At 38.4% G+C, this 20489-nt stretch overlaps 1 protein-coding gene across 4 annotated transcripts in view; it reads right to left on the bottom strand.

Moving 5' to 3' along the window:
* The window catches only part of KLHL13 (kelch like family member 13), a 198264-nt gene that overhangs the window by 155651 nt on the left and 22124 nt on the right, over window positions 1-20489 (bottom strand). The gene's annotated exons all lie outside the window — the stretch shown is intronic.

Consider the following 20489-nt stretch of genomic DNA (forward strand, 5'->3'; position numbering starts at 1 on the left):
TGTATAATCATAAGGGATTTGATTTACGTCATACCTGAATGGTCTATTGGTTTTCCCTACTTTCTTCTGTTAAGTCTGAATTTGGCAATAAGGAGTTCATGATCTGAGCCACAGTCAGCCCCTGGTCTTGTTTTTGCTGACTGTATATACAGAGCTTTCCCATCTTTGGCTGCAAAGAATATAATAGAGTTTCTCCATCTTTGACTACAAAGAATATAATCAATCTGATTTCAGTGCTGACCATCTGGTGATGTCCATGTGTAGTCTTCTTTGTATTGTTGGAAGAGGGTGTTTGCTATAACCAGTGCGTTCTCTTGGCAAAATTCTGTTAGCCTTTGCCCTGCTTAATTCACAATAAAGCCAATGCAGCCCAAAACGCAAATGCTAACAGAACCTGAGAATAGCTGCCGAGGTTCCTGGGCCCTTGCCCCTTCCCCTCATACTCATCTCTCTCCAGTCCTGTGTTTCTGTTACTTACAATTAAAAGAAACTTTGGGGGTCACGGAAATGGGGAGATGTTGGTCAAAGGTTTAAAAGATAAATAAAGTCTGGGAATCGAATATACAGCACTGTGATTATAATTAACGATACTCACTGTATATTTACCAGGCTGGATGAAACACAAGCTGGAATCAAGATTGCTGGGAGAAATATCAATAACCTCAGATATGTAGATGACACCACCCTTATGGCAGAAAGCGAAGAGGAACTAAAGAGCCTCTGGATGAAGTTGAAAGAAGAGAGTGAAAAAGCTGGCTTAAAACACAACATTCAAAAAACAAAGATCATGGCATCAGGTCTCATCATTTCATGGCAAATAAATGGGGAAACAATGGAAACAGTGACAGACTTTTATTTTCTTGGGCTTCAATATCACTGCAGATAGTGACTGCAGCCATGAAATTAAAAGACGCTTGCTCCTTGGAAGAAAAGCTATGACAAACCTAGACAGCATATTAAAAAGCAGAGACATTACTTTGCCAACAAAGGTCTGTCTAGTCAAAGCTACAGTTTTTCCAGTAGTCATGTATGGATGTGAGAGTTGAACCTTAAAGAAGGCTGAGTGCTGAAGAATTGATGGTTTTGAACTGTGGTGTTGGAGAAGACTCTTGAGAGTCCCTTAGACTGCAAGATCAGATCAATCAATCCTAAAGTAAATTAATCCTGAATATTCATTGGAAGGACTGATGCTGAAGCTCCAGTACTTTGGCCACCTGATGCGAAGAGCCAACTTATTGGTAAAGACCCTGATGTTGGGAAAGAATGAGGGCAGGAGGAGAAGGGGACAACAAAGGAAGAGATGGTTAGACGGCATCACTGACTCAATGGACATGAGTTTAAGCAAGCTCTGGGAGATGATTAAGGACAGGGAAGCCTGGCATTCTGCAGTCCATGGGGTCACAAAGAGTCAGACATGACTGAGTGACTGAACAACAACAGCACTGTATACTTGAAAGCTGCTAAGAGAGTAGATCTTAAATGTTCTTACCACAAAAACAAATGGTAATTATGTAACATGGTGGAGGTGTTAACTAACTCTATGGTAATATTCATTGTGCAATATGTAAGTGTATCAAGATAACGTATTAAACTTACACAATATTATGTATGACTCATGTCTCAATAAAGCTGGAAAAACTGCTCTACTTACTGCTATTGTGTGACAACATGGCTGGCAGTACCAGGTAAAAAATGTTTAAGTTATACTAACAATTAAATTGTGATTAGAGAAACAATGAAAAGGATTATTACTTAACAGAAGGAAAAGGGCAATAAGTTATGTAAGTGGAGGTGGTGATGGTTTTGAGTTCCCATTAAGGTAGTTAAGTCAATGTTTTTCAACTGACCTGGACCCATTAGAGAGAAATGAAATATGTTTAATGGGTCAGGATGAGCACTTGTTTTTAATGAAACAGAATTGCTGGGGGAAAAGTAGTAAGGGTAAACACTGATATTTAGGGTAAATATTTTTTCATGAAACTTTTGTTTTAGGTATACTCACTTTTGAGTAACTCACAAAGTCCCCTATATTTCTTGGCAAGGTCAAAGAGCTTAAAAGTCATTGACAAATCCATGCTTCCAAAATACCAACCAGAGACAATAGCTCCTACAATTGTACTCCTATAGCATATTTATTCTCTGAGTTAAAACAAATGAAATTATTTCTAGGAAATAAAATTATAAGCTAACCCAAAATAGATCACATAACTAAATACAAAATGCAAATCTATAAAACTTCTGGAAGAACAGATAGGAGAAAATCTTCAGGATCTTGGGTTAGGCAAAGATTTTATACCTATGCCATGAAAAGCAAAATCCAAGAGAGAAAAAATTGATAAACTGGCCTTTATACCATCAAAAGAATGAAAACAAGCCATAAACTAAGGAAAAAATATTTGCAAACCACAAATCTAATAAAGGATTTGCATCCAGAATCTATAAAGAACAATTACAATTCAACAATAAAGATAATACAATCTTATTTTAATGAGCAAACAATCTGAACATATACTTAACCAAAAGATGTAATAATAACCAAGAAGCACATGAAATGATGCTCAAAATTATTAGTCACTAGGTAGATGCAAGTGAATGCAATAAAATAATCCTCTACCCATTTTCCCATTGGGACAAACTTAGGAAGTTTCCAATAGTTACAGAGGAACCAGAGATCAAATTGCCAACATCCGCTGGATCATCGAAAAAGCAAGAGAGTTCCAGAAAAACATCTATTTCTGCTTTATTGACTATGCCAAAGCCTTTGACTGTGTGAATCACAATGAACTGTGGAAAATTCTTAAAGAGATGGGAATACCAGACCACCTGATCTGTCTCTTGAGAAATCTGTATGCAGGTCAGGAGGCAACAGTTAGAACTGGACATGGAACAACAGACTGGTTCCAAATAGGAAAAGGAGTACATCAAGGCTGTATGTTGTCACCCTGTTTATTTAACTTATATGCAGAGTACATCATGAGAAACGCTGGACTGGAAGAAACACAAGCTGGAATCAAGATTGCCGGGAGAAATATCAATAACCTCAGATATGCAGATGACACCACCCTTATGGCAGAAAGTGAAGAGGAACTCAAAAGCCTCTTGATGAAAGTGAAAGAGGAGAGTGAAAAAGTTGGCTTAAAGTTCAACATTCAGAAAATGAAGATCATGGCATCCAGTCCCATTACTTCATGGGAAACAGATGGGGAAACAGTGGAAACAGTGGCTGACTTTATTTTTGGGGGCTCCAAAATCACTGCAGATGGTGACTGCAGCCATGAAATTAAAAGACGCTTACTCCTTGGAAGGAAAGTTAGGACCAACATAGACAGCATATTCAAAAGCAGAGACATTACTTTGCCAACAAAGGTCTGTCTAGTCAAGGCTATGGTTTTTCCTGTGGTCATGTATGGATGTGAGAGTTGGACTGTGAAGAAGGCTGAGCGCCAAAGAATTGATGCTTTTGAACTGTGTTGTTGGAGAAGACTCTTGAGAGTCCCTTGGACTGCAAGGAGATCCAACCAGTCCATTTTGAAGGAGATCAGCCCTGGGATTTCTTTGGAAGGAATGATGCTAAAGCTGAAACTCCAGTACTTTGGCCACCTCATGCGAAGAGTTGACTCATTGGAAAAGACTCTGATGCTGGGAGGGATTGGGGGCAGGAGGAGAAGGGGACGTCAGAGGATGAGATGGCTGGATGGCATCACTGACTCGATGGACATGAGTCTGAGTGAACTCCTGGAGATGGTGATGGACAGGGAGGCCTGGCGTGCTGCAATTCATGGGGTCACAAAGAGTCGGACACGACTGAGCGACTCAATTGAACTAAACTGACTTGTATTATATTGTACTTTATATAAAATTCTGATTCACCATGTGAGAAGGGAATGTTGCGTGCCAGTCCAATAAACAAAGAATGTTGCCTACCTCAAACCATCAGCCATTGCAGCTGGTCCCCTGAAGGTATGCCCTGAGAGGAATCCAGAAGAAGAAAAAAAAAAAAAAAAGGAAAACATTCTATGCTTTGGATATTGGCCCTAGATAGTTAAGATTCATATCTATGCAATAATTTCAGTGAACCCAGACCCTTGCATCTTCCCACAGAAAAGCACTAAAATCATTAACTTGAGATGTCTGTTTCTCTTGTGATAGCAGTGGTCTTTTTACCAAGATTAACTATATGTATTTCCCAACCCCTAAAATTCACATATATCCTGGCTCCTCCCCTACCTCTTCAGAGCAGTTTGTCAGAGCTATCTGAGAGGCTGTCCCAAACTATAGTCCTCAGTAAGATCCCCCAATAAAACTTAACTTTAGAGACTTCCTGGTGGTCCAGTGGTTAAGACTTTGCCTTCCAATGCAGGGGTACAGGTTTGATCCCTGGCCAGGGAGCTAAGATCCACATGCCTTGTGGCAAAAAGCCAAAACATAAAACAGAAACAATACTGTATCAAATTCAATAAAGACTTTACAAATGGTCCACATTAAAAAAAAAAACACCTTAACTTTAGGTTGTACATTTTTCTTCAGTTGACACATACATGTGTACACACAGGTGAAAGACTCTATTGGATCCACTCTTCAAAGCAGAGTCACTGGAATGAAGGTTGTTTGTATTGTTTTTACAAATACTAGAAATTGTTCCTAAGGCCATACTAATTGATATCCTCAGGAAGAGTAAGTGAGCTTAATTATCTGCCCATCCCCTGGACCTACCTGATGACACTTTTTTTAAAGCCTCACTGAATTTTTCCTGATATTTCACTAGTGAGGCTGAGTTTTATACTTATTGGCTATTCCTCCCTCTTTTTCTGTGGATTTACCATTTCAATCACTTGCGCTGTTTGTGTTTTGCTTTCTTTTTTAAAAACTGTATTTTACTGAAGTTTAATTGATTTGTGCTTTTCTTTTCAATTTTGTGAATTATTTTTCTACTTTAGATATGCATCCTTAGTCACTTTTATGAGTATCATTTTCTCCTACTTTGTTGCCGGAACTTTTTAAAAATAATCAATTATTGGTTATGATTTACATATTAAAAATTCACTCATTAAAAAAATACAATGAGATAATACCAGGTTGGCCAAAAAGTTTGCTTGGGTTTTCCCATAAGATGCTATGAAAAAGCCCAGATGAACTTTTTGGCCAACCTAATACTACTACCTAATAGAAAGGCTAAAAGTTTAAACAAAACAACAAAACTAGTACCAAGGTGCTAGCAGAGAATAATTTACATAAAATAGGACTCATTTGCTTAAAAGAAATAAGCACAGTGAGATACCAACACCTACCTACTAGAATGGCTAAAATTAAAAAACAAAAACAAACACAATACCACAGTGCTGGCAAAGATGCTGAGAAACTGAAATTCTCATAAATTGCTGCTAGAAGTAGAAAAATGGTACCAACCCAGAGAATAACTTTGCATTTTCTTATAAAGTTAAACACACATATACCATATGATGAATCCTACCCCAAGATATTTACCCTAAGAAATGAAAGCTTGTGTTCAAATAAAAATCTGTAAACAAATGTTTATGGCAGCTCTTTTTATAGTCACCTCAAACTGAAAACAGCTTGAGTGTTCTTCAGCAAACAAATTGAGCAAACAAATACGCTCACACCAAAAAATATTACTCAGTAATATAAAGGAACAAATTATTGATACATGCAACAATTTTGATGAATCTCAAAGGTATTATGCTAAGTAAAAGAGCCAGAATCATAAGACTGAATAGTGTATGATTCCATTTATATGAGGTTCTGGAAAAGGCAAACAAAAACTGTTGTAAAACCAGTTATACCAATATTCCACTGCAGAAAGTTACAGTAAGGTCCTTGCTCAAAAACTTATATGATACTAAGAGCATTCACTGTTTCTAGAAAAAACATCATCACCCTTTTGATAATGCCTGCGTCTATTTGTTCAGTCCTTCAGTTTATAAAGCACTTTGACAAATACGATCCCACTTGAGTCATTACACAATACCTTTCAAGCAAAGAAAAACTACTCTCAGAGAATTCCAGTAGCCACGTTCACAGGAAGCTGCAGACCCTCATGACCACAAAGAGATAAGCCCTGAGCACAATTATGAAGTAGACTTTTGAATCCCAAGCTGCATTTTTTTTCCATCCCGAGTGACACTGAACCCTAAGGTAAAATGAAGTCAGTCCCAGACAGTGTGACAGATCAGACTCAATAATAAGGCTGTGATGTCACCAGAGAGAAGCACCTCTAATGGAAGAAAACCGAAGAGGTGTGTACCAGCATTGGCTCACATTCAATCCAAACCGCAGCCGCTGAGAGGAAACAGCAGCTTGTCTCTTTTCTAAGGTCCATTTGATTCTGAAGATGTCTCTGTACAGAATGTTCTCTTATTCCCAATGCACCCCTACTTTTTTAGTCCTGTGTCCCCTCTTTCTGGGATAAGCTCTTAAACAACTTGATTTCCTCTACAAGGCAGAAATTTAAACTCCACCCATTCTTATGGACCAGCCCAAAAGTCATCATTGCCAGCGAATTTCCTCTGCACAGTTGATTAGCTCTCTCTTCCAGAATTGATCATGATCTGCTTTATATCACAGATGTCTGAGCATTTCGTCTTCAACTCCTCAAGAGCAAAGAGCCTCGTTCATCTGGGAGCCACCACAATAGCTAGCAGCGTATCTTGCTGTTCAGTTAGCCCTTGGTATTCTCTGATGTGAACCCCATGGATCAGAGGTGAGACTGTATTCTCTGTGCTAGGCCATTTTCTATAAGGGGCTTGAAAAAAGCATTGAGGATTTTGGTATCTGTAAGGGTCCCTGGAACCAATCTCCAGCAAATACTGAGGGACGACTGTATACACAATAAGGTCTCTGCATCTGTATACAAGTGTGTCACATGATTCCAGAAAGCACCAGATAAAAAGGAAACAGAAGTAGACATGAAAAACAAAATACTCAAAATAATAAAGCACAAGTATTTTTGCCCTGTAATAGTCAAGGGTCTCCAGAGAACAGAAGCAATGAGTATGCATGTGTGTATATATATAGGTATATAGACATATATATCTGTATAAGATATAGTATTTGTATAATACATAGTATAATATAGAAAGATGTAAAATAGTATATATCTATAAAGATATGCTACATATTGTAAAATATACATTTATACATTTTATATAATATATAAACATATAGTTTATATTTTTATTATATATTTTATTATTTTTAAATACACACACACCGATTTTAAGGAACTGAGTCACAATTGTGAAGGCTGGAAGGCTGGAGACCCAGGGAAGAGATGATACTGAAGCCTGGCCTGGAAGGTAGCCTCTGGGGGACAGAATTCTCCTTTCTAAGGGGTTCAGTTCAATTCAGTCACTCAGTCATGTCCGACTCTTTGTGACCCCATGAAATGCAGCACACCAGGCCTCCCTGTCCATCACCAACTCCCAGAGTTCACCCAGACTCACGTCCATCGAGTCAGTGATGCCATCCAGCCATCTCATCCTCTGACGTCCCCTTCTGCTCCTGCCCCCAATCCCTCCCAGCATCAGAGTCTTTTCCAGTGAGTCAACTCTTCGCATGAGGTGGCCAAAGTACTGGAGTTTCAGTTTTAGCATCATTCCTTCCAAAGAACACCCAGGACTGATCTCCTTTAGAATGGACTGGTTGGATCTCCTTGCAGTCCAAGGGACTCTCAAGAGTCTTCTCCAACACCACAGTTCACAAGCATCAATTCTTCAGTGCTCAGCTTTCTTCACAGTCCAACTCTCACATCCATACCTGACCACTGGAAAAACCATAGCCTTGACTAGACAGACCTTTGTTGGCAAAGTAATGTCTCTGCTTTTCAATATGCTATATAGACAGTTTGGTCATAACTTTCCTTCCAAGGAGTAAGCGTCTTTTAATTTCATGGCTGCACTAACCATCTGCAGTGATTCTGGAGCCCAGAAAAATAAAGTCTGACACTGTTTCTACTGTTTCCCCATCTATTTCCAATGAAGTGATGGGACCAGATGCCATGATCTTCGTTTTCTGAATGTTGAGCTTTAAGCCAACTTTTTCACTCTCCTCTTTCACTTTCATCAAGAGGCTTTTTAGTTCCTCTTCACTTTCTGCCACAAGAGTGGTGTCATCTGCATATCTGAGGTTATTGATATTTCTCCTGGCAATCTTGATTCCAGCTTGTGTTTCTTCCAACTCAACGTTTCTCATGATGTACTCTGAATAGAAGTTAAATAAGCAGGGTGACAATATACAGCCTTGACGTACTCCTTTTCCTATTTGGAACCAGTCTGTTGTCCATATCCAGATCTAACTGTTGCTTCCTGACCTGCATATAGGTTTCTCAAGAGGCAGGTCAGGTGGTCTGGTATTCCCCTCTCTTTCAGAATGTTCCACAGTTTATTGTGATCCACACAGTCAAAGGCTTTGGCATAGTCGATAAAGCAGAAATAGATGTTTTTCTGGAACTCTCTTGCTTTTTCCATGATTCAGCGGATGTTGGCAATTTGATCTCTGGTTCCTCTGCCTTTTCTAAAACCAGCTTGAACATCTGCAAGTTCACGGTTCACATATTGCTAAAGCCTGGCTTGGAGAATTTTGAGCATTACTTTGCTAGCGTGTGAGATGTGTGCAATTGTGCAGTAGTTTGAGCCTTCTTTGGCAATGCCTTTCTTTGGGACTGGAATGAAAACTGACCTTTTCCAGTCCTGTGGCCACTGCTCAGTTTTCCAAATTTGCTGGCATACTGAGGGCAGAACTTTCTCAGCATCATCTTTCAGGATTTGAAATAGCTCAACTGGAATTCCATCACCTCCACTAGCTTTGTTCATAGTGATGCTTTCTAAGGCCCACTTAACATTCCAGGATGTCTGCCTCTAGGTGAGTGATCACACCATCGTGATTATCTTGTTCATAAAGCTCTTTTTTTGTACAGTTCTTGTGTGTATTCTTGCCACATCTTCTTAATACCTTCTGCTTCTGTTGGGTCCATACCATTTCTGTCCTTTATTGAGCCCATCTTTGCATGAAAGTTTCCCTTGGTATCTATAATTCTAAGGGGTAGATCAATCTTTTTCTATTCAAATGATTGGATAAGACCCACCTACATTATGCAGTATAATCTACTTTACTCAAGAGTCTACTGATTTATAAGTTAATCTCATGTAAAAAAATAACTCCAAAGGAAACATCTAAAATAATGTTTGATCAAACAATCAAACTGACACATAACATTAACCATACCATGCCCTTTTCTCTAGACAATACTCCACACCTCTCTCCTGCCAGTCCTTCTCCTCAGTGCTACTACAGTGTGAGCTACGTTCTTTGAAAGGAAACTTTATCTAAGATAAGCTATACAAGCTCAGGCTAAGTTCTAACTAAATGATAACATTCCAGAAGCCCAAGGTATGGCGATCAGATAAACCAAATTATCCAATGATGAAAATGCCCAAAAGCTCTTTTATAGTTGAAGATAAACCCAAATCATACATAACAATTTATATTGCAATTTTGCTACATTGCAGCACATTAAAAAAAAAAATCACAGAAGGGCTCCTTTCAAAATAACCTTACTCCTAGAACACACATTGTCTTCCTATGCTGCTCTTTCCAAATATGGTAGAAGTGACCTCAACTGAAACTGAGATTTCAATATATCAAGAAGAAACAGAAGAGAAAAAAACAGTTTCAAAATCAAAATGTAAGTATTAATAATCTCAAATGCTAAAATACTCTAGTGCTCAAATAAAACATAAAATTAGAAACTGTCAACTATTTCAACTAAGAATTTTATGACTTCTTCCACAAATATCTTATGACATAGAGGGAGAATCTAGCAATCACTCTGTCCACCAAATAGTGAATTGTTAGCAAAGAATACCCAGACTTCAGTTAGCATTTCTCCTAACAGCGAGTAAGATCACATTCAAATTTATTAAGTCAACAAATATTCATTGAGTGCTTACTAAGTATAAAGTACTGTGGACAATACAAAGATGTCTCCAGTAGAGAAGGCTGGAAAAACACAATTTATTTTCAAAATAGGGTAGGACATGAAACCGCTCTCATCAACCAAGGTCACTAAGAAGTTCTAGTAGCTAAAATTCATTCAGGTCAACGAGCACGTTCACTCCTTTTTGACCTGTCATCTCTGCAGCATGACATCGACGACCACTCTAAACAATTCTTTTGCCGCTTTCTAAACCCACTCACTCTTGGTCTTCTGGTTGTCCTCATGCCACTGTTTTAGATCTCCATGTCCTCTGCCCAGTTCTATCTACAATGTTGGTGGTTCCAATAATCTGGTCTTATATTTCTGTCCTTCTCACTTTACATACCCTAGGCAAGCAATCTCATTCATCCCCTTGGCTTCAAGGAGTACCTGCTTGCTGACAACTTCTAAAGTAAGTTTTATACCTGTGGCAGATTCATTTTGATATTTGGCAAAACTAATACAATTATGTAAAGTTTAAAAATAAAATTTTTTAAAAAATTAATAAATAAATTAATAAAATTTATTAATAAAAAAATAAAGCACTGATTTTAAACTATTTTTCTTGTGGTAAAAAGCATGTAACATAAAATTATTGTATTTTTTTTCATCCAAGACCTCTTCTGAGATCCAGAGCCACAGATCTAGCTGTCTACTAGGTAACTTGGGTGGCAGAAAAGTGCTCTGATTTTACCATGTTTCAAATTTAACTCTTCATACTATTGACATGATTTGATTTTCTCGTCCCTTCTCCTCTTGTATTCTCTGGCACTAGGGATGGCAGATGTTCCAAGCAAGTGCAAGCCAGAAATCTGGGCTTCAATCTTTACTCTTCCCCACTTTCTCACTCCTTCATGCATTCAAGTTGTGAAGCCTTCAACTGGCTTTTAAATCCATCCTTGGGCTTCCCTGGTGACTCAGTGGTGAAGAAACCACTTACCAATGCAAGAGACCTGGGTTTGATCCCTGATCTGGCTAGATCCCACATGCCACAGAGCAACTAAGCTGATGCACCAGAACTATTGAGCCTGTGCTCTAGAACTCAGGACCCACAATGGAAGCCCATGTGCCCTGGAGCCCATGATCCGCGATAATAGAAGCCACCACAAAGAGAAGTCTACGCACTGCAACTAGACAGCAGACCCCACTCGCTGCAACTAGAGAAAGCCCACGACACAACAAAGACCCAATGAAGTCTAAAATAAATAAAATTATTTTGAAAATCCACCCTCTTCCTCCATCTATACTCTCTTAGATCTTAGATTTGACACATATATAGCTTAGATTACTATGTCAGCTTTCTAACTAATTTATCTCTGGACTTTCCTTCCTTCAGTGCTTTTCACAAATGGTAGCCTGAGTAGTATTGCTAAAAGGCCATTCTGAAAGGCACTTCTCCCCTTAATGACATTACAGTGGCTCTCTGGTATCTTCAGTATAAAATCTAAACTCTTTAGAGTTATATATAAAGCTTTCAGTGACAACCTGGTCCCTTGCTAATTCTCACCACTCTTCACCGCCAGCACACACTGAGTTTCTGGCCCTAGTTCATGCTTTATCTCCCTTATAAGGCTACCTCAGCCCACAATGACCCCCACCTTCCCCCATTTTGCCTAGTTAATGCCTACACATTGTCTACTGAAGACTAAGATCAGTTTGTATCACATCTGAGAAGGTTTAAGGACACAAGAACTAACTAGAGTATACTGCACTTTGGAGAAGAGCAAGGATCTGAGACACTGAAACAAACTGCTTCAACCATCTGAACACTTCTCTAATCCAAGGGGCGGGACCAGTACTTCTCCAAGCATTATCTTCTTTCATACTGTCTGCATGTGTAGTGCATTCCATCACCAACTCTCAGTATGCAGAGAGGCTCTCCAGAGGAGAAAGGGAAATTTAGAGAGAATTAAAAGTATACATGGTAGGGTAGGGGAGCAGAAAAGAAAGGAAGAGAACCATCCACACAAGCCAAAGTACATCCTATCAGACTTTTATGCTGAGAGTTGGCAGGGGAAGGGGGTGAATAAAAATGAATTTACTAGAACTCAGTTTTCATACATAAATAATAATTATGGGCACAGAGCATTCACATGGAATTTACAAACTGATGATAAGTTCTTACAAAATCACCAGTGGAAAATGTCTGTCATGGTCATAAATTCAATGGCCTGCCTGAAGGATACACAGGACTTACTAATGGTAAGGCCATCAGCCCCAGTGAGTTCATATACCAAGCACTACCATAATCCAAAGGAGTGGAACATCCACAGAAAATATCCTGGCAGTTTGCACGATAAGTGAAGAAAAAGCAATTTATTAAGAGCAATACAGTGAAATCACTATAGCAGAATGAAGCCCAACAGATTTATTTCACTAGATGAAATTCATGTGGATGCCTGCTGCCAGGTGAGACTTAATAAATATGCATTTGAAGAAGTTCTGGATTCTTTGAGAACCAGCTTTGTCTCAAGCTACAAGAGTGGCTAAACTGAAAAAGCTGACAGATTTATGGTTGAGGTTTCACTTCACAAACAAACCCTTAGCTAGAACCAACATTTCAGCTGAGGTCATAGTGTCCTTTTGTGTCAAGGACAGTCCAAAGACAAAATAACTCATAGCAGTTTATATAGGTAGAAGATTTCAGTAATTCAGCAGACTGCCAACTCTGTGACTTTAATGAGAACCTCAAATGGGAAAAAAAAATCAGGAAATATGGGATGGGGAGGACAGAGAGGGAGCTTTGTTTCTAATCTCCACTCTGCTAAAAGTTGTAACTCTGAAAAAGTTAATTCACCTATCAAGAACTCCATTTCCTTATCTATAAAGTATACTGGGGGTAGGAAGGGACAACTTAAAACATCTTCAAAAGTCCCTTGAAGCTTTGAAACTATATGAATTGATCTACAGTGACCTCCTTGACAAATACACAAGGGAGTGGCACAGAAACAGACAAACATAAAAACTATCAGCAAGGATGAAACAGGTAGTGATGGCTGCTAGAAGTGAGGTAGAGATATACACAGGAGGTAGAGATACAATTGGAGAAGCCAACTTAATACTGTTAGTTAGGAAGCCTTAATCACTGTTTACCAAATGTCCCTCCCCTTAACTTTCAGAATTACTTCCCTCAATCTTTTAAGACACTCTTCTGGTGAAAGTCCACATTTGGGGAATTACAAATACTGTGGTTACTACATCCAATAGATGGGGTTGAACTTTCACTCAATCAACTGTCATTTCCACAGCCAGGTGTGTGAAGTGAGGATGCTACTGGAGAAGAAAAGAGAAAGGAGAAGCAGAATAGATGGAGGTTTCTTCTCCTTTAGACCACATCACGATGAAAGTTTCAATTCACCAGGAAGGTAAAACAATCCTCAGCTTTTATGCCCTTAATACACAGCCTGAAAACTGAAAGCAAAACTAACTGAAGGAGAGTAGGAAACTGAAAAATTCACCTATAAGAATGGAATATTTTAAACCATCTTTCTCAATAACTGACAAAACAAGTAGACAAAAATAACCTAGTAACATTATAGATACTTTGAATACAATTATCAAGAGAACTTCCAGGTGTACAAAGTGGGTTTAGAAAAGGCAAAGGAACCAAAGATCAAATTGCCATCATTTGTTGGATCATAGAGAAAGGAAGGGAATTCCAGAAAAAATCTACTTCTGCTTCATTGACTATTTGAAAGCCTTTGTGTGGATCACAACAAACTGTGGAAAATTCTTAAAGAGATGGGAATACCAGACCACCTTACCTGTATCCTGAGAAACCTGTATGCAGGTCAAGAAGCAACAGTTAGAACCTTACATGGAACAACTGACTGGTTCCAAATTGAAAAAGGAGGAAGACAAAGCTCAGACAGCAAGGAGATCAAACTAGCCAATCTTAAATGAAACCAATCCTGAATATTCATTGGAAGACTGATGCTGAAACTGAAGCTCCAGTTCTTTGGCCACCTGATGCGAAGAGCAGTGGAAAAGACCCTGATGCTGTGAAAGATTGAAGGCAAAAGGAGAAGGGGGCAGCAGAGGATGAGGTGGTTAGATAGCATCACTGACTCAATGGACATAAATTTGAGCAAACTATGAGAGATAGTGAAGAAAAGGGAAGCCTGGCATGCTGCAGTCCACAGGGTTGCAAAGAGTCAGGCAGGACTTAGCAACTGAACAATAAATCAAGTTTAATCTACTGGGTATTCATAGAACATTATTTCAGCAAATGGCAAGAACAAGTACAGACACAACATTTGCAAAAATGGACCATGTACTGGGCTCTAAAGTCTCAACAAATATCAAAAGGACTGAAATCAGAGTATATTCTCTAATCAATATGCAATTGTGCTAAAAACATATAACTAAAAATATATGTTTGAATATTAAGAAAAACTTCTAAACACATAAAGTAGAAATCATAATGGAAATCAGAAAATGCTTAAAATTGAACAATAAAAAGCACTACATGGCAAAACCTGTGAGGTGCAGCTAAGTTGAAGCTTAAAAGGAAATTTATAGCCTTAAACATTTACATTACTTTTTTAAAAGGCTAAAAATATATGTACTGGGCACAGTTTAATAAGCTAGAAAAATCCAACATAATAAAATCAAAGAAAGTATCAGTGTAGAAATCGTAAAGAACAAAAATAAATGAAATGGAAAACAATACAAGATCAAGAAAATCAAAAGCTGATTGGTTGGGTTTTGGGGTTTGGGGGCTAAATAACAGCGACAAACATCTGGCACAAAGAGAGGATAACATGAACATTTTAGGAATAAAAGTGAACATTACAAATGTCACAGAGATTAAAAAGATAAGAAAGGTTATGAAGAGACAGATACTCAGACGCATAAACTGATGAAATCTCTTTGGAGAGCAATGAAGCAACATATAAATCAAAATGAAAAATTACACATACTTTTTGATGTAGCAATTCCACCTCTTAGAATATTATCCCACAAATGTGCACAAAAATGTATATGCAAGGCAGCTTGCAATTTCAGAGTCTCGGCCTAACCTAAATGTCCCTAGGTAGAAGACTATTTAACTATAGAACATGCACATGGTGGAATATTATGAAGTTATTAAAAATAATAAGGTAAAATGCCACATAAAAACTTATACACATATGTTCATGGCAGCATTCCTCATAATACTTAAAAAATGGAAATAACCCAAATGCCTATCAATGAATGACTATATAAACAAAATGTGGTATATCCATCAGTTCAGTTCAGTTCAGTCCAGTCATGTCCAACTCTTTGCGACCCCACGGACTGCAGCACACCAGGCCTCCCTGTTCATCACCAACTCCTGGAGTTCACTCAAACCGATGTCCATTGAGTCAGTGATGCCATCCAACCATCTCATCCTCTGTCGTCCCCTTCTCCTCCTGCCCTCAATCTTTCCCAGCATCAGGGTCTTTTCTAGTGAGTCAGTTCTTCGCATCAGGTGGTTAAAGGATTGGAGTTTCAGCTTCAGCATTAGTCCTTCCAATGAACACTCAGGACTGATCTCCTTTAGGATGGACTGATTGGATCCTGCAGTCCAAGGGACTCTCAAGAGTATTCTCCAACACCATAGTTCAAAAGCATCAATTCTTCGGTGCTCAGCTTTCTTTATAGTCCAACTGTCACATCCATACATGACTACTGGAAAAACCATAGCTTTGACTAGACAGACCTTTGTTGGCAAAGTAACATCTCTGCTTTTTAATATGCTGTCTAGGTTGGTCATAACCTTTCTCCCAAGGACTAAGTGTCTTTTAATTTCATGGCTGCAGTCACCATCTGCAGTGATTTTGGAGCCCAAAAAAATAAAGTCTGCCACTGTTTCCACTGTTTCTCCATCTACTTGCCATGAAGTGATGGGACCGGATGCCATGATCATTGTTTTCTGAATGTATATATCCATACAATGGACTATATTAATCAGAAAAGAAGTTAAGTCCGTTATATACCAGAAAGGAACCTTGAAAAACTTGTGCTAAGTGAGAGACACAACAGGCCACCTATGTTATGATACCATTTAAAGGAAATGTCCAAAATAAGCAAACCCACAGAGCCAGAAAGCAGATTAGTGACTGTCAGGAAGAGAGGGAGATGAAAATGTTATGGAATTAGTGGTAATAGTTGCATAACTTTGGGAGTATACAACAAAAATCACTGTACTGTACACTTGAAAAGGCTGAATTTCATGGTATATGAATTTTACCTCAATTTTTTAAGTTAAATGAGGTAGCTATTTATGTCCTGATACAGAAAAATCTATAAATATGCATTAAGTTTAAAGAAAAAGCAGGGTAAAGTAGTTTGTATCATTTGCTCCCTTTTGTATTTAAAAGATGATATACACATTTTTATTTGCATAGAAAACATTTATAAACATACAGCCCAAAAGAAAAAAAAAAAAAACTAACAGTGACTTCATTAAGGAAAGAAGATTCATTTCCCAAAGATATCTTTTGGTTTTGGATTTTTTTCTAATTGAAGTACAGCTGATTGACAGTGTTAATTTCTGCTGTCTAGCCAAGTAATTCAGTTATACATATATATACATTCTTTTTCTTATTCTTTTCCATTATAGCCTATCACAGGATATTGAATATAGTTTCCTGTGCTATACAGTGTGTGTGTGTTATTCGCTCAATCGTGTCAGACTCTTTGAGACCCAATGGTCTATCCATGGAATTCTCTAGGCAAGAATACTGGAGTGGGTTGCCATTTCTTTCTCCAAGGGATCTTCCCAATCCAGGGACTGAACCTGGGTCTCCTGCATTGCAGGCAGATTCTTTACTGTCTGCGCTACTAGGGAAGCCTTTGCTTTACAGTAGGCCTTTGTTGTTTATCAAGGATATCTTTTGTTTTTTAAGTGTTTTGCCATATATATGCATTACTCTAATAATAAAGAGTTGAAAGCACCCAAAACATTTACATTGAGAAGGAACATGGAATAATACTCTATTGACCACTACTAGAAAGTAAATGAAAACACATTCATGTGATAGTGATAAATCTTCAGCCCTAATCTGGGCTAAATCTGGCCTTCTGTTTCAATTCCTCCACTCTATGAGGCATGTACTAAAATGTGCTAGTCCTATATGTACCTGTGATGATATACAGATTAGGTGAAATCCCAGTGTAATACAGTATAATCCCAACATAATGAGAATGTTACTCCACAATGATAGACTTCATTTTTTTTTTTTCCACTGTAAGACATGACACTTAATGGGATTTCCCAGGTGGCTCAGTGGTAAAGAATCTGCCTGCCAAGCAGAATACGGGGTTTGACTCCTGGTTTGGTAAGATCCCCTGGAGAAGGAAATGGCAACCCACTCCAGTATTCTTGCCTGGGAAATACCATGGACAAAGGAGCCTGGCAGGCTGCAGTCTTTAGGGTCTCAAAAGAGTCAAACACAACTTAGCGACTAAACAACAACAACAATAGCTCTGAATATTTTACTATCCAAAGTAAAATTTTATCTATGTGGCCACCAATGGATCTTTCTATACCCTTATCAGTGGACTTCAACTGAGGAGGAAGGGAAGCTTTGCTCCTGCTATTATTTTGAAGGCATGCTCTCTAGTTGCCTTCAGAGGAATACCACAGAAAAGATAAAGTACAATCACTGTACGACACTAAAGAACTGAAAAAAATTTATTGTTGAAGAAAGCCTTTGAATCAATCCAATCTATATTTATTGTTTCAAGGCGTGTAAAACAATAATGTGTGCCAATATTATATGTCTCCAAAGGATTTTAACGAGAGTTATGTGCTTGCAAGTTAACTGATGCTGTAATAACACGCAAGTTTAATCATTACTTAAGCATTATAATCACATTACTTAATTCAGTGTAATACTGAGTCCCACATCCTGACTCAAGATTTTATTCTCTGTGAAATCTGTGTCATTTATACATCCTTCCACTTTTATTGTCCTTCTCTCAAACAAGTTGTTTGTTTTAATATAAATTCTTAAAGGTAAAACAGACTCTTCTCTGTGTGATACACATTTATTAGACTTAACAGTTTCCCTTGTAAACTAAAGAGATGTTGCCTATATAAAGATACCTTTATATAACATTACTGCCAAAGTAGCTAGGTGGCATTAAAAAACCCTCCAAATTCTATGTTGTATTAAGTCTCCAGTTTCAAGTTTTGAGATGTAATTAAACCTTAATAACTAACAAGAATTTAGAAAGGCCAAAATAAGTCAAACATCTGCTGCTGTTATGATAAAGTACATGTGCTCTTCCCTATTATTTCTACAAAGTACAGCTAAAAACCATGGAAATCATATTAATATACAAAGCAAGTATAAGAAAACTCTGAAAAGTTGAAAAAAGAGGCACACTGGCTAGGGATCTCAGGACCAAAGTAACAACACAGTGGTAAGTTCCCTGGATTTTCTTTGAGCCTCATTTATTCGAGATGTGAAGCTGAAGAGGCTAGCAACCTAGATACGACAGTAAGCTCAGAGAATAAAAAAAAAATATCCTAAAGAAGGCCTGCTCTCTCTAGGCAAGGGATGAGGAAAGGGCAGATCCGTAGGACAGAACACTTTTAGATAATAACCACATTATTTCACCTAAACACCACAGAAAACATATCCATGTCACCAAAGGCTTAAGGGAGGCTAAACTTGTACCCTCATGAGGATGTAAGGAGGCACACCCCTCCCTCCTGGCTGGGGTGGTGTCAGAGATGGACTTTCACCACTGCCTGGTGGTGATGTGGCCATCCCCCTTCATGGTATCAGTGGAGGCTATGTAGGAAGCAGTACCAAGGCGCTCCTACTCCTCTCAGTCAGCAAGGTATCACTGGAGGCCTAATGGGGAACCGGTACTCCCACCCTTACCTACCAGTAATGAGGAAACACCCGCTCAAGTGTCCACAGAGATCAACCGGGCAACGTGGCCAACTAGACCCACCAGGAAGTAATGAGGCAGAGAGTGGAGTCAGAAGACAGCTAAAATTGTAAGTTTCAGTAAGATGGAGAATCTCATTACATAATGCCCAAAATGTCCAGGTCTCCATCAAAAAAATCACTTGTCATACCAACAATCAGAAAAAGCTCAAGGTATATGACAAAGGAATCAATAGAAGTCAACATCAAGATGACAGAGATGTTAAACTTATCTGACAAAGATTTTAAAATAGGCATGATAAAAATCCTGAAAGAAGCAATTATGAACATGCTTGAAACAAATGAAAAAATATAGACAGCCCAGTAAAGAAATATACAGACTCAGTAAAGAAATAGAAGATATAAAGAAACAAGTGGAACTTTTAAAACTGAAAAATAAAATAACTGAAAAAAAAATACTCAACAGATTGGCTCAGCAGCAGAATAGAAAGGACAGAGGAAACAATCAGAGAAGTCAAAGACAGAACAATACCCAACCTGAACAATAGGGAGAGAAAAACAAACTAAAAAAATGCACCAGGGACCTGAGGGATGATAACAAAAGATCTAACATTCATGCCCTCAGGGTCCCAGAAGGAGAGAGAAAAAGGGTGTGACTAAAAACATACTCAAAGAAATAATGGCCAAGAACTTCCCAAATTTGGCAAAAGAAATAAACCTATAGCTTCAAGAAACTGTGTGAATACGAAAGAGGGTAAATCTGAAGAAATTTAATCTAACATACATGATAGTCAAACTTTTGACAAAAGAAGAAATCAGAGAGAAAGAGAGAGAAATGACACCTTACTGATAGGGAAAAACAATTCACAGGACAGCAGATTTTTCATCAGAAACAATGGCGGCCATAAGGAAGAGACACACAAGATTTTTCAAGTACTGAAAGAAAGAACTGTCAACCTAGACTCCTATGTCCAGTGAAAATATCCTTCAGGAATGAAGGGGAAATCAAGACATTCTCAGATGAGGAAAACTAAGAATTGGTTGCCAGCAGACCTACTTTAAAAGAATGGCAAAAGAAAGGCCTCTAAACTGAAAGGAAATGATAAAAGAAGGAATTTTGCAACATGCTGCTGCGGCTAAGTCACTTCAGTCGTGTCTGACTCACCAGGCTCCCCCGTCCCTGGGATTCTCCAGGCAAGAACACTGGAGTGGGCTGCCATTTCCTTCTCCAATGCATAAAAGTGAAAAGTGAAAGTGAAGTCACTCAGTCACGTCTGACTCGTAGCGAACCCATGGACTGCAGCCTACCAGGCTCCTCCATCCACAGGATTTTCCAGGCAAGAGTACTGGAGTGGGGTGCCATTGCCTTCTCCATTGCAACATGAGAAAGGAAAAATAACATGGTAAGAAAAATATGGATTACATACAATAGATTTTCTTTCCTTCCTTCACTTGAGTTGTCCGATTTATGTTTGTGGTAATGGAATAGCTCTACATCTTGATATGGAGGTGGTTACATGACTCTATGTGATAAATGGTGTAGAACTATCAATGCCGATAAATGGTATAGTCATATCAATGTCACTTTCTAGGCTTTGATAATGTTCTATAGTTGCACTGGGGAA

The sequence above is a fragment of the Bos indicus genome, chromosome X (assembly GCF_029378745.1).
Source record: "Bos indicus isolate NIAB-ARS_2022 breed Sahiwal x Tharparkar chromosome X, NIAB-ARS_B.indTharparkar_mat_pri_1.0, whole genome shotgun sequence".
NCBI classification, from domain to species: Eukaryota; Metazoa; Chordata; class Mammalia; order Artiodactyla; family Bovidae; genus Bos; species Bos indicus.